Source organism: Schistocerca cancellata, chromosome 7, assembly GCF_023864275.1.
Source record: "Schistocerca cancellata isolate TAMUIC-IGC-003103 chromosome 7, iqSchCanc2.1, whole genome shotgun sequence".
NCBI lineage: Eukaryota > Metazoa > Arthropoda > Insecta > Orthoptera > Acrididae > Schistocerca > Schistocerca cancellata.
In genome coordinates, this window is record NC_064632.1 from 358,640,319 (window position 1) to 358,655,027 (window position 14,709).

Sequence of the window (14,709 nt, forward strand, 5' to 3'; positions counted from 1 at the left end):
CCCACACACACACACACACACACACACACACACACACACACACACAAAGTGAGAAACTCTGAAAGTTTTTTTCTTTTACAAATATTCGATATGCGAACCATGAGTGACCCGGCAGATGTCAATACGGGAACCGAATTCTTGCCATACCCGTCCCGGCATGGCATCGTCGTCATTGAGCTTCTGCACTAGCTCCAATTTGAATGGTTTCATAGACAGCTTCTGTCGCAGGACTTTGCACACTGTCATTGGAACCATTTGGAGTTCACGGGATGCACGACGCACCGATTTCTTTGGACTCCTTATGAATGTCTCTCGTACGCGCTCCACAGTCACATCACTCACACTCGGAGGTCCACTTCTCTTTGCCGGGCCCAACCAACCCGTCGTAACGAATTTGTTGTGCCAGTCGTAAATGGTCTTCCTTGTTGGTGGCTTCTTACCGTACTTTCTCTACACATCCGTTGAAAAGCTGTAGCGCACTTGTTTTTGTTGAACTCCAACCCACAGAAAGCTCGCTCCGCACCTGAATTCGCCATGTTTGCGACTAGCGCTGACTATAGGCAAATTACCAAACTACGCTGTGGCGGTATACATTGAAAAAAAAAAATTCTGGAGTTCTCTTCAAGATGACATATGTATGATATCTGTACAATGTTTGGTTCTTTTGCAATAAATAATTGATAGTGTTCCGGGACTTTATGCACATGCTATATAGATTTGTGAAGTAAATTCTCTCCCAGCAGACACACCACAAATCAGCAACACACTAAACAGAAGCAAAACGATGATCAAATGGGTGAGTGAGCGGCTACAACCCCCCGTCTCACGATGAATATGGCGACATTAAGTGTTTTCTCAGATCCCGTTTTTCGGTAAAAGTCGTGTGAAAACAGGGGAGAGTGAAGTATAAAAACGTGTGGAAAACAGTGCATATGATCACAATAAGGAAAGAAAACACACCAAAGGGTCACAAATGAACGAAAACCGTTAGTACAGGACGTATAAAACGACTACTCACGAAAAAGCATATTCAAAATTAAGATCTTTTCAAAGCACAATTTTTCCAACTGTCAGAAGACAGAAGCCACAAAAACAAGCTGAATTGTACAAACCCACTATCATAATTAATGTAGTTCAAGGTAAGCAATCGAAACAAAATAAATAAAATACACTTGTTACAATTTTTTAACACGTATGAATTCTGTATGATATTTTACAGAAATAAATCGAGACCCACAACATGACACGTAGATGTCGAAAAATGTCTGGGTGAAACAGAAAAAGAAATACGTTGCGTTTTGCAGAAGGCGGCGTTTAAAAACGCAAATTTAATTCGCAAATGGAAAAAAATTTAATTAGCAAATATGGAAAAACGTCAACAGGAGCTTCTGACCCCAGCAAGAGGGTCCTCCCTCACACACAGCGTAAAATGGCTTGCGGAGTGCAGATGTAGGTGCGGACGAGTAGGAAACGGTGCGGTGTGATTTGTGGAAAGCAGGCAGGGCCGAGGCCGGCGTCAGCGTTCCCAGAGCAGCAGGTGACATCAGAGGGCTGGCGGACTCCGCCCCGCGCCCCGAGCTGCCGCCGGCCACGCCTCGCCGCGCCGCGGACACTCGGAGGAAATTCTTGTCGCGGACGGACCGGTTCCGCCACCTGTGTCGCATCTGGCGGGCGCCCGGCGACGGCGTCGGAGAGGCGCGGCGGCGCTTCAACCTGTCAGCCAGCCAGCTTCGCACAACCCTCCTTAACTCTGTACATGACCACATCCAGGCTCTGCATTCGGTGCTGCACGGGGGCCAATACCGCGTAGACATGCACCGATCGACGCCTACGCTCCGAATCGTTCTCAGAGTTAGGGCAAATATTTCAGGCGAACCAGCTCTGCGGTTGGGTTGAAGACTTCTACCAATCGAAGAGAACACATCATTCTTAACAGAAAGAAATCATCAGACGTCAGAATAACTTCGTATCACAGCGGATTTTAATATGTCAATTACTCTCGTAATTCTTCACGTCATGGGTTAGGCATTCTTGCCCTTTACGACTTCACAGTTAGCCCCAACGTGTTTTGGGTCGTCCTCGATCTCTTCTTTCGCTCGGCGTCTAATCCAACGCTGCCTTTTTTCCGGTTGGCAGTGGTGAACCCATGTTTCATCGCCTGTGACGATGTTCGACAAACAATTGTCATGCTCAGAAACGTAACGCAAAAGTAATTCTGCACATATGGCCCTTCGTTGCTCTTTCTAATTTTCTATTCGGCGGCGACGAATCCAGCGGGTAAACACCTTTCAGTACACCAGCTGATGGACTGGTGTGTCAACACTGCCAACAGGGACTTTAAGTTGAGCAGCGAGGTGTTTCGAAGGAGAATGTCCGCAAGTTCCAATATTGTAGGAGTCACATATTGCCAGGTCTCCGTAGACAGACGGCAAGCGCCTATGAATATATGCGATGCTGACAAGGGACCCTCCCCATCGCACCCCCCTCAGATTTAGTTATAAGTTGGCACAGTGGATAGGCCTTGAAAAACTGAACACAGATCAATCGAGAAAACAGGAAGTAGTTCTGTGGAACTATGAAAAAATAAGCAAAATATACACACTGAGTAGTCCATGCGCAAGACAGGCAACATCAAGCTTAGTGTGAGCTCAGGAGCGCCGTGGTCCAGTGGTTAGCGTGAGCAGCATGCGATCAAATGTTTTCGGTTCCCATTGGAGAGGCACGTCCTTTCGTCTGCTAATCGCACGGTTTTGCGGTGCGGTCGCAAAACACAGACACTAAACTTATTACAGTGAACAGAGACGTCAATGAACGAACAGACAGATCATAACTTTGCGAAAATAAAGAAAGTAAACTTTTCACTCGAGGGAAGACTTGAACCAAGAACCTCTCGTTCCGCAGCTGCTCACGCTAACCACGGGACCACGGCGCTCCTGAGCTCACACTACCCTTGATGTTGCCTATCTTGCGCATGGACTACTCAGTTTGTATATTTTTTTCATGGTTCCACACAACTTCTTCCTGTTTTCTCGATTGATCTGTGTTCAATTTTTCAAGGCCTATCCACTGTGCCAACTTATTACTAAATATGAGGGGGGAGCGATGGGGAGGTTCCCTTGTCAGAAACCACATTTTGAATGCTATTTATAGCACCGCCACCTGTCGGAGCTTCATCAAACTGTAGGGGCTGAAGTGGGAATATTCCACGATATCCCAGAACAAATTCCACATTTTTTCAACCGAAACTGGCCGAGGAAAAACATATGTTGCACTACTTACCGAACGCACGTCGTTAATGCTAGCACGGCTCTACATTTCGCCACACATGCAGGACACACTAGCAATTATCGAGCGAAAAGCAAACAGCTCAAAGAAAGGCACCATATTAACGTTTCGATCAATTATGGGCAGATTGTCATATCACCTTCTTCATTACAGAACCACTGTTAAAGACAACGGATGCCGAATAAATTGCACTGTATGGTGAGAAGAAAGCTAAGACGATAATTGTTGCTAAATGGACACATATTCCGGTGATATTTCATATTATTGCATTTACGGCCCAAAACCACAAACAGAGCTTCCGTGTACCTGGAAAAGCCCAGAGCCCTCTGCAAAACGTCTACCTCATCTTGAGAGACTCCACCGACTACAGCACAAAGAAAATGGCCCCATTTTTCCAAACCATGAAAAAAATTTCAAATAACATTTCCTTAAAATTTTTTTAGCTTTGGCCCAACAACTAACTCGACTTTGATAACTGCATATGTAACTGAAAACAGCAGTACTGCAGCGGACACAAGCTTCCAATGCAATCCCATTGTATACAACTCACTTCATCCCGCTACATGTTTCACGACAGCTGTTTTCTTTCTCACTCTTGCACTTTGATTTTAATTATCTGAATCTTGTGTAAATTCTACTAATCCCAAGATGGATTCTTCATATCGCACTGAAATGCTGCAGAAAGAGAGAACATTTATCAAGACAGACTGCGACTATGGCCACCACAAGTATTTTTAGACGCTCTACATACTTCCTATACAATATTTAACTGGAGAACGTCCCATATTCAGGACGAGAATATCTTAACAACGATACTGCAAGTCTTCAGATAAACACAATACACAAACGTTTGCGTCAAAATTGTACAAATGATTGATCATCCTAAAATGACAAACCTAAGGCAAGGAAATTAATCGTCGGTAATTTATTGTTACACAACACAGCAACTGTCTAACGCGATGGCCACTACTTTGAATGCAAGCACTACAACATTCACAGAAATGCAATCTCGGATCAAAATAATTTGTTTCACTATATGCACATGTTGTTGAAGATGAAAGAGAAATTACTGCACCACCAGGACTCCCAGCACCGTACTATCCGAAGTTTGCATTTTAAGGTAAAGTTAATGGGCGATTACTTACGAAACATCAGCCCAGGATCCGACACCATCTCCTGAAATTCTGCTGTGTGAACAACTCTCTGAAGGAACTAGATCATACTGTACTATACACTGAAAATTTGTTTGAATGTTACTGTAAAAATTAATCTTCCATCCTCGACAACCATTCATGAACTGTATGCTACGGTAAAACTGTGTATTGTTTTTCAAGATGGTGCAACCGGCTTCTATTTAGCAGGCACTTTGTTAAAAGACAAACGGTTTCCAAACACGTACACCACGCGCTTTGCTCATTTAAGGCCTCACACCACCTGAAATATTTATTTCCGACCATTTCCTTCTAGATCTCATAACAGTTTAAGAACCGCATCAGGCTGGTAGGTGTACCAGATGAACGGTCGTTAAAGCTAGCGCGCTGAACTATACGGGCGGGAATGTTATTAAATACACTAATTTACAGATAAAGACCTTTGCAGGTAAGATTTTATGATATGCCTGCCAGGAATTCAGCCTAGGCACGAAATACGTAAATTAGTTTCGAGATACAGATCTGCTTCCGAAACAACGATTAACTCATCTCGTAACAAAAGATACTATCTTTCAGCTACGTTAATTATCCGATAATAACTTTCTGATGAGTTTTCTTCGTAATTTTTCTCATTTCCTTCTTTGAATACACAGATATATGTCAATTGTCGAACGAATAACTGCACCTAGTAAATTGTGAATAGGATACACACAAAAGTTCATGACACCAATATGAGATGGCTTGTAGGTTGCAACAAACAATTGGATGACGAAAATGCAATAATGAAATATCCTAAATGGGAAAGTAGTCTACCTTGCTATATTGCAAAGAACACACATTCTGAACGTGACCCAGGAAACTCTTCGATGAGTTGTGGAACATGCTGTTCCTCGATTTCTATTTGTTGCAGAAAACGGTGGACAGCATATAGAACATGTTTTGCGCCAGTCACACGGAAATTAATAATCCGATTTGATTTTGACTGATGCTTTTTATGCGGTTTTTGGCCTTAGGACAATTAAAAACAGATTTTCCCCATCCGATGTGATATGACATTGCCGTGGTGGATGGGCTTACGTAACTAACAGTTAACACACCTGTAAACCCATGCACACTGAGTAGTACAGTTTGTTTAACGTCAAACGAACACCTGCGGTATTGTTGTAAGATTCATTTGTCATTTGTGGTCGACCACTATTAACTTATGATGCTTACAGCGCCATCTATTGCTACATTTTGTAACTATTTATTTTTCTTCAGCCGTACGTTTTTCCCTTTCTCCGATAATAGTCCGTTGCATTTTGACATCATTCTGACCAGTGGTGTTATTTCTACAGCGGTTTGAAAATTTAACTTCATTTATAATCACCCCGTATATTGTACCGAAGGTGGGCACTTTGCTGCACAAATCCAGGGCGTTCTCTTCACACTGACATAACGTTTACGTCGCATCACAGAGCGGCGAAGTCCAGTCATAACACCAGTTGGTTCACACTAGGCGTTACGTCAGCGACACTTTGGCACTAGCTGCTCATTAGCTCTCGCGGCACGAAACAACCACTGTTGGATCATACGGGTGCGGTCTTGCGGAAAGAGCTAGATTTGATTTCAGAATTAAGGAACTGGTGGTGGTACGATGTAATGCATCATTTACCACAAATGCAATACAGTAAGTAGAATTCTTCACACTGCAATGAACTACGGTAATATAAGGCAAGCATAAACGTTGATTTTCCATTTTTCCATGAAACGTTAAAGAAATTTAGAAGATTAAACATTCCTCAGACAAATCAACTGAAAAATAAAAATTATTTGTGCAATAATAATAAGCAAAGGACTATAATGACATCAACGGGACTATTAACGGACCTCTGGCGATGCCAACTGCTTCTTAATTGTTATACAGCCTACTAATAACTGCTTTCCTTTTTTGCGTTGTTCGCGTGAACTGTTTACAACATAAGCAATATACATTAATCAAATCTTTTGGAAGTCTGAGTTTCAAAAATGGTTCAAATGGCTCTGAGCACTATGGGACTTAATATCTGTGGTCATCAGTCCCCTAGAATTTAGAACTACTTAAACCTAACTAACCTAAGAACACCACACACATCCATGACCGAGACAGGATTCGAACCTGCGACCGTAGCGGTCACGCGGTTCCAGACTGAAGCGCCTAGATCCGCAAGGCCACACCGGCCGGCTCGAAGTCTGAGTTTTTCTAGCTCTCATTTAAGAACATATGTTCTATGGTAGAAGCGAAAGTTAACTGTATGTTTCGTTTTCACCACCCCTTACAGCTAAAACATTTGACGGCGTTTCCATGGAACACTTCGTTTCCGGATCATTTCAAAATCTGTCACTGAGAAGTATCAGCTTTTGTATGACGTAAATACAGCGGTACCCAAGATGCCCTTGTCATCAGCATACTGCGCAATCGAGTTAGATGTTACAGTTTCACTTCCACGAAATGTTGATCATTTTCCCGCTTCTTATCACTCTCACTTATAAATATTTTTTTCATGATAATGCGTGACGGAAAAATGTTCACAGAAAATACGCTTATTTCTGACATAGAAACCAGAATCTATAAACCTACGGCTAGTTTTAAAAAAATGAAGAAATAAAAACAACTTCCGACAAGAGAATATGCGGCGAAATCAAGCGAAAAACAGTCGCGGCAGATAACTTGTTACACGGAAGGTCACTTGATTAGGTTCTCTAAAAGGAAAGCGCCATCATTATCTAGGTTTTTCCTTATTGTGACGTGGAGCTGAGGTTAATTCCGTTGGCCACTGATGCGACTGCCGCCATTGTGAGTGCAGAGAATTAACTTTGACGAGATGTTGGCATTCCATGTTGTATCATTCGACCACAAAACTCATTCATACTACGAATAAACCTAAGGACGTTGGACTAGAAGCCACACAAGCTGAACAAAAGGCCGGACACTCTACAGTTCGATTAAAATTACTTGATAGTTGACACTTCACGCGTTGTAGCTGATTTCTTCCACGCCCGAATCGTTCGCCGTAGCCAAGCTGCCACATCAATTAAAGGCCGGTTCCCACTAGAGCGCGGCAGCGCGGCGTGCGGTAACGGCAGCGGCAAGCGTTTTCCGCGTTGACGCGGCGGCTCGCGGAATTGGCGTTCCCTTCTGGAAGCGGCAGACGTTAGCGGTAGCCAATGACGGACAGCCACTGAGGTACGGGGCAGGACCCACTTAAACGCGCGGTGCGTTTGATTAACTATATCTTACACCTACATGAAGGAAAGAAAGACGAAGTTAGGTGAAGACATACCAATTTTTCATTTTCTGTACAATGTACTCTTTCACATATTTCATTATTCATGTTTTCTCATTTCACCATAAACAGATTTCATGACTACCATTCACGATTGTTCACTATCTTCTAGCACATTGAAACAATGTACGACAAAAGAGATTATTCAGGTAGTTAAGCGAGACAAAAATTTAAAATGTGATGAATAATATATATTTGGAACAGTTTTCGAAACCAGATTTTAAAAACCAGATTTTAAATTGTAAGCATTTCCTGCCGCAGACGCAAACCTGACTGAAGACTGTCAATAGCAAGAAAAGCGTTCTGAAAAAGAAAATTTGTTCACTCCGAATATAAATTTTAATGGTTGGATACTATTTTACAAAGGTATTTGTGTGGAGTGCAGCCTTGTATGTAAGTGAAATGTGGACGATGAACAGTTCTGTCAAGAACACAATGGACGCTTTCAAAACGTGGTGATTCATAAGAATGCTGAACATTAGACACGAGGATCGTGTGACTAAAGAAGAGGTATGGAATTAAATAGAGGAGGAAGAGGAAATTACGGCACAACTTTGACAACAATAGGGGTTAGCTGACAGGACGTATTATGGGGCGTCAAAGAGTGAGGACAAAGGGGTTGGGTGATACTATTCTGACAATAATCATCTGTTGAAATACTATTCTACTATTTTATCTATTAATGTAAGCAGTGAATTTAGTCTTCCATGCACTCCTCCACAAAACATTTAAACCAAAACTGAAATCAGCTGAACACCAAATCTTTCAACCACTGTCTGACAACTACTGGATTCACTTTCAACTTTCTATAACTATCACTGGCTAGCCACACACACATACAGATGTAAGGAGAACAGAAATAAACAAACATTAGTTTTCAGCATATAGTTCTGCAGTTTGGCAACATGTACATAAACAAATCAGACAGGAAGGGACATGAGGTGAACACACTGTAGTTACAACTTCAAATCAGAGTTTTCGGTAAAACGTCTACTGCTAGTGACAGAAGAAAAAAGAGCGAACATGAAAATGTGCTTATGTTCCATAATCTAAGTTTTAGTTCAATCTCCAGCATGTGACCAGGTGAGGGGAAACGTATATGTCCGCCAAAAACTCGATTCACTGTAAGTAATCAGTCATTCACGTAAAAAAAGATGTGAACTGTTTTATAATCTGCAAGTATCACATGTCAAAACAAAACTGAATCATTCTAGATTCCACCGAAGATGCCTTAAAGTAAAAGGCGAAACGCATCTTGAATCAGTAAAGTACACTGGATAAAGAAAAAAGAAAGGAAATAATCAGTATTTTAAACATAGCTGCGCAACAGCAACGGTTCCACGTAATAAGACTAAAAACAGCCGACCAGTTGCAATGGATAAAGTAATCTTTACCTAGGTTTCGACAGATTTAAATCTGTTTACCTAGGTTTCGACAGATTTAAATCTGTAAGTAATCACAGATTTAAATCTGTCGAAACCTAGATAAAGATTACTTTATCCATTGCAACTGGTCGGCTGTTTTTAGTCTTATTAAGGAAATAATCAATAGCTCTACATATTAAGTAAATTACATCTTATGACATACCGGCAAATTAGTTTCGGTTTAACTTCTCATTCGACATGCTATTAAATGCCGTTTAAAAAAATTAATCTATCCCTTCTGAAAAACTGTACTTACTTTCATATCTCGGTAGATAAACAGATTTTGGATATTTATCATGCGACGAAATACATGACTTTTCACAAGTTATCGTTTGCAAAAAAACACGTTTCGATTTCTTGAAACGTTTACGAAATTTGCGGTTGATACAACCACATGGTTTACGACAAGCAGGACGAAGTATCGGTCGCGTCGCAAGCGCCCCACGCGCGGTTCACGGCACAGCACGTCCGCCGACATATCATTCAATATCTCGAGAACGGTGATAGCTATCGATCTGCTCCCAGCTTTAAAAACAATTTCGATATGTTGACTAAATTTCATACGCAATAATGTATTACCTAAAATGAACTGTACGCAAAGTCCACGCAATGCGTTTTTACCTCTGCACACTCATTATAATTTCGTGTAAAGGTTTACGTAAATGCGATACAGCAAGTAACCACCACGAATAACGAAAAGAAATTCGGTTCTTTATCGAGAGAAGATATCAGGCTGTAACATGCCCAAGAATCAAATTTTTCTACCGAATAGTTTCCTTGGAATCGGATGATAAGTATTTCATAGCTGCCGCCGTATCCGCGCCAGCGGTTCGGCAAAAGTTCTTGTGGCCCGGGGTTCCGTACCTGACGTCACGCTCAGCGCGTTCTGCGATTGGCGGCGCGCACCTGGAGCGCGGCACGCGGCAGCGGAAAGGCCGGTTCCCACTAGAGCGCGGCAGCGCGGCGTGCGGCAGCGGCAGCGGTAAGCGTTTTCCGCGTTGACGCGGCGGCTCGCGGAATTGGCGTTCCCATCTGGAAGCGGCAGGCGTTAGCGGTAGCCAATGACGGACAGCCACTGAGGTACGGGGCAGGACCTACTGAAACGCGCGCTGCGTTTGATTAACTATATCTTACACCTACATGAAGGAAAGACGAAGTTGGGTGAAGACATACCAATTTTTCATTTTCTGTACAATGTACTCTTTCACATATTTCATTATTCATGTTTTCTCATTTCACCATGAACAGATTTCATGACTACCGTTCACGATTGTTCACTATCTCCTAACACATTGAAACAATGTACGACAAAAGAAATTATTCAGATAGTTAAGCGAGACAAAAATTTAAAATGTGATACGGTAGCAGGTACACGAAACAGTAAGAACACAAAGGCTAGGTGGAAGGGATGAAAGTGGAAGCCACTTGATAGAACTTCGCACAGAGCATCATTTAATCATCGCCAGCACCTTGCTTAAGAATCACGAAAGAAGAATATATATTTGGAACAGTTTTCGAAACCAGATTTTAAATTGTAAGGCATTTCCTGGTGCAGACGCAAACCTGACTGAAGACTGTCAATAGCAAGAAAAGCGTGCTGAAAAAGAAAATTTGTTCACGCCGAATATAAATTCTAATGGTTGGATACTATTTTACAAAGGTATTTGTGTGGAGTGCAGCCTTGTATGTAAGTGAAACGTGGATGATGAACAGTTCTGTCAAAAAGACAATAGACGCTTTCAAAACGTGGTGATTCATAAGAATGCTGAACATTAGATACGAGGATCGTGTGACTAAAGAAGAGGTACGGAATTAAATAGAGGAGGAAGAGGAAATTACGGCACAACTTTGACCACAATAGGGGTTAGTTGACAGGACGTATTATGGGGCGTCAAAGAGTGAGGACAAAGGGGTTGGGTGATACTATTCTGATAATAATCATCTGTTGAAATACTATTTTACTATTTTATCTATTAATGTAAGCAGTGGATTTACTCTTCCATGCACTCCTCCACAAAACATTTAAACCAAAACTGAAAACAGCTGAACACTAAATCTTTCAACCACAGTCTGACAACTACTGGATTCACTTTCAACTTTCTATAACTATCACCGGCTAGCCACACACACATACAGATATAAGGAGAACGAAAATAAACAAACATTAGTTTTCAGCATATAATTCTGCAGTTTGGCAACATGTACATAAACAAACCAGACAGGAAGGGACATGAGGTGAACACACTGTAGTTACGACGTCAAATCAGAGTTTTCAGTAAAACGTCTACTGCTAGTGACAGAAGAAAAAAGAGCGAACATGAAAATGTGCTTTTGTTCCATAATCTAAGTTTTAGTTCAACCTCCAGCATGTGACCAGGTGAGGGGAAACGTATATGTCCGCCAAAAACTCGATTCACTGTAAGTAATCAGTCATTCACGTAAAAAAAGATGTTAACTGTTTTATAATCTGCAAGTATCACATATCAAAACAAAACTGAATCATTCTAGATTCCACCGAAGATGCCTTAAAGTAAAAGGCGAAACGCGTCTTGAATCAGTAAAGTACACTGGATAAAGAAAAAAGAAAGGAAATAATCAATAGCTCTACATATTTAGTAAATTACATCTTATGACATACCAGAAAATTAGTTTCGGTTTAACTTCTCATTCGACATGCTATTAATGCCGTCTAAAAAAATTCATCTATCCCTTCTGAAAAACTGTAGTTACTTTCATATCTCGTTAGATAAACAGATTTAGGATATTTATCATGCGACGAAATACATGACTTTTCACAAGTTATCGTTTGCAAAAAAACACGTTTCGATTTCTTGAAACGTTTACGAAATTTGCGGTTGATACAACCACGTGGTTTACGACGAGCAGGACGAAGTATCGGTCGCGTCGCGAGCGAGCCTAGCGCGGTCACCGCACAGCCCGTCCGCCGACATATCATCCAATATCTCGAGAACGGTGATAGCTATCAATCTGCTCTCAGCTTTAAAAACAATTTCGATATGTTGACTAAATTTCATACGCAATAATGTATAACCTAAAATGAACTGTACGCAAAGTCCACGCAATGCGTTTTCACCTCTGCACACTCATTAAAATTTCGTGTATAGGGTTTACGTAAATGCGATACAGCAAGTAACTACGACGAATAACGAAAAGAAATTCGGTCCTTTATCGAGAGAAGATATCAGGCTATAACATGCCCAAGAATCAAATTTTTCTACCGAATAGTTTCCTTGGAATCGGATGATATGTTTTTCATAGCTGCCGCCGCGTCCGCGCCAGCGCTTCGGCGGAAGTTCGTGTGGCCCGGGGTGGCGTACCTGACGTCACGCTCAGCGCGTTCTGTGATTGGCGGCGCGCACCTGGAGCGCGTCACGCGGCAGCGGCAGCGGTTCGACATGGGCAAACCGCGACGCAGAGCCCGCCGCGCCTTGCCGCTGACGCCGTTTCCATGGCAACCACGCCGCTACCGCGCCGTTTTGACGCGCGGCAGCCCTAGTGGGAACCGGCCTGAAGCGGTTCGACATGGTCAAACCGCGACGCAGAGCCCGCCGCGCCATGCCGCTGACGCCGTTTCCATGGCAACCACGCCGCTGACGCGCGGTTTTGACGCGCGGCAGTCCTAGTGGGAACCGGCCTTTAGTTCACTTACAATTTATTGTCTGGTTTTCTTTCTTAATATGTTTGGATCCCGAATCCTGTGTCTGGCGCTTTTATTTCGTATTTCATTAGATATGATAATCACACTTAAATTAGAACACACACACAAGCGCGCGCTCACAAACACACGATGCTAAAGAAAAACACACGTTTCATGAACAGCTCTAAGGCTTATTTCACATCAAAAAAGAAGAAGAGTGCATTGGGTCCATCCACTCAATATGAGAAGAGACGAAGTCGGTGCATTCTTTGTCCTTTTTGAGGAATTAAGGAGAGATGAAGATAAGTTTTTAATTATTTTCGGATGAGTTTACGAACTTTTGACGATTTAAATGAACGAATGAAGAGTTCCATTAAATACCGTAATACATCCTTCAGAGAATGTATCCAGCCTATACAAATGTTGGCAATTACAATCAGGTGAGTGGGAAAGAAAATAGCTACAATTTAAAAAAAAATATTATTCTAAAGGATGTACATTTTTATTATCACCTTAAAAAATTAAAACATTGGCTCAACATTAAGCGACCCAATACAGAATTTTCAGAGACTTATGGAGCTTGGAGATCCGGAAGATGTTCCTGCAAATTGTTCCAATGGTTGTTCGCAATACCGTGCGTCGGTAATGGATGGTTAGCTATTTATTGCAACATTTGTAAATTGATGGCTCTGAGCACTATGGGACTTAACAGCTGTGGTCATCAGTCCCCTAGAACTTAGAACTACTTAAACCTAACTAAATTAAGGACATCACACACATCCATGCCCGAGGCAGGATTCGAACCTGCGACCGTAGCAGTCGCACGGTTCCGGACTGCGCGCCTAGAACCGCGAGACCACCGCGGCCGGCACATTTGTAAATTGTTGTTCCTGATACAGAGGTAAACTTGGGGTGTACGCACGTGATGGTACTAGGATGAGCGGTTGTATTATAGTTTTCCAATGACTTTTTACGTTTCTTAATTTCGGAGACAAGTTGCATAACCCTTAACTGAAACTCGACTACCTAATCGTCATCAAGTGCTTCCAAAGTTGGAACTATCCCGTTGAAAAAAGACATATGCCTATTGGGTTTTTTGTGTAGCACCTTAATCAGCTCTGCCTCTACAAGGTCAAGTTTCCTTTTTTTTATTATTGCGAGATTCTACTGTTTTAAACCTAAGTACTTCCTCTGTGATCGTCTCATTACCAACTTTTTCTCAATGCTGAGCGTCGTTAGTGACAGTCAATTACAGGGATGTTATTGTCGCGTAACCAATCAGCCACAGGCCGTGCATTATGAACAGGTGCTCGATCGTGTTGAAAGATGCAATCGCCATCCCCGAATTGCTTTTCAACAGTGGGAAGCAAGAAGGTGCTTAAAACGTCAATGTAAGCCCTAGCTGTGATATTGCCATGCAAAACAACGAGGGTGCAAGCCCCCTCCATGAAAAACACGACCACGCCATAACACCACCGCTTTCGAATTTTACTGTTGGCACTACACACGCTGGCAGATGATGTTCACCGGGCATTCGCCATACCCACACTCTGCCATCGGATCGCCACATTGTGTATAGTGACTCGTCACTCCACACAACGTTTTTCCACGGTTCAATCGTCCAATGTTTACGCTCCTTACAACAAGCGAGGCGTCGTTTGGCATTTACCAGCGTAACGTGTGGCTTATGAGCAGCCGCTCGGCCATGAAATCCAAGTATTGTCACCTCCCGCCTAATTGTCATACTAATTGCAGTGGATCCAGATGCAGTTTGGAATTACTGTGTGATGGTCTGTATAGATGTCTGCCTATTACACATTACGACCCACTTCAACTGTCGGCGACCTCTGTCAGTCAACAGACGAGGTCGGCCTGTACGCTTTTGT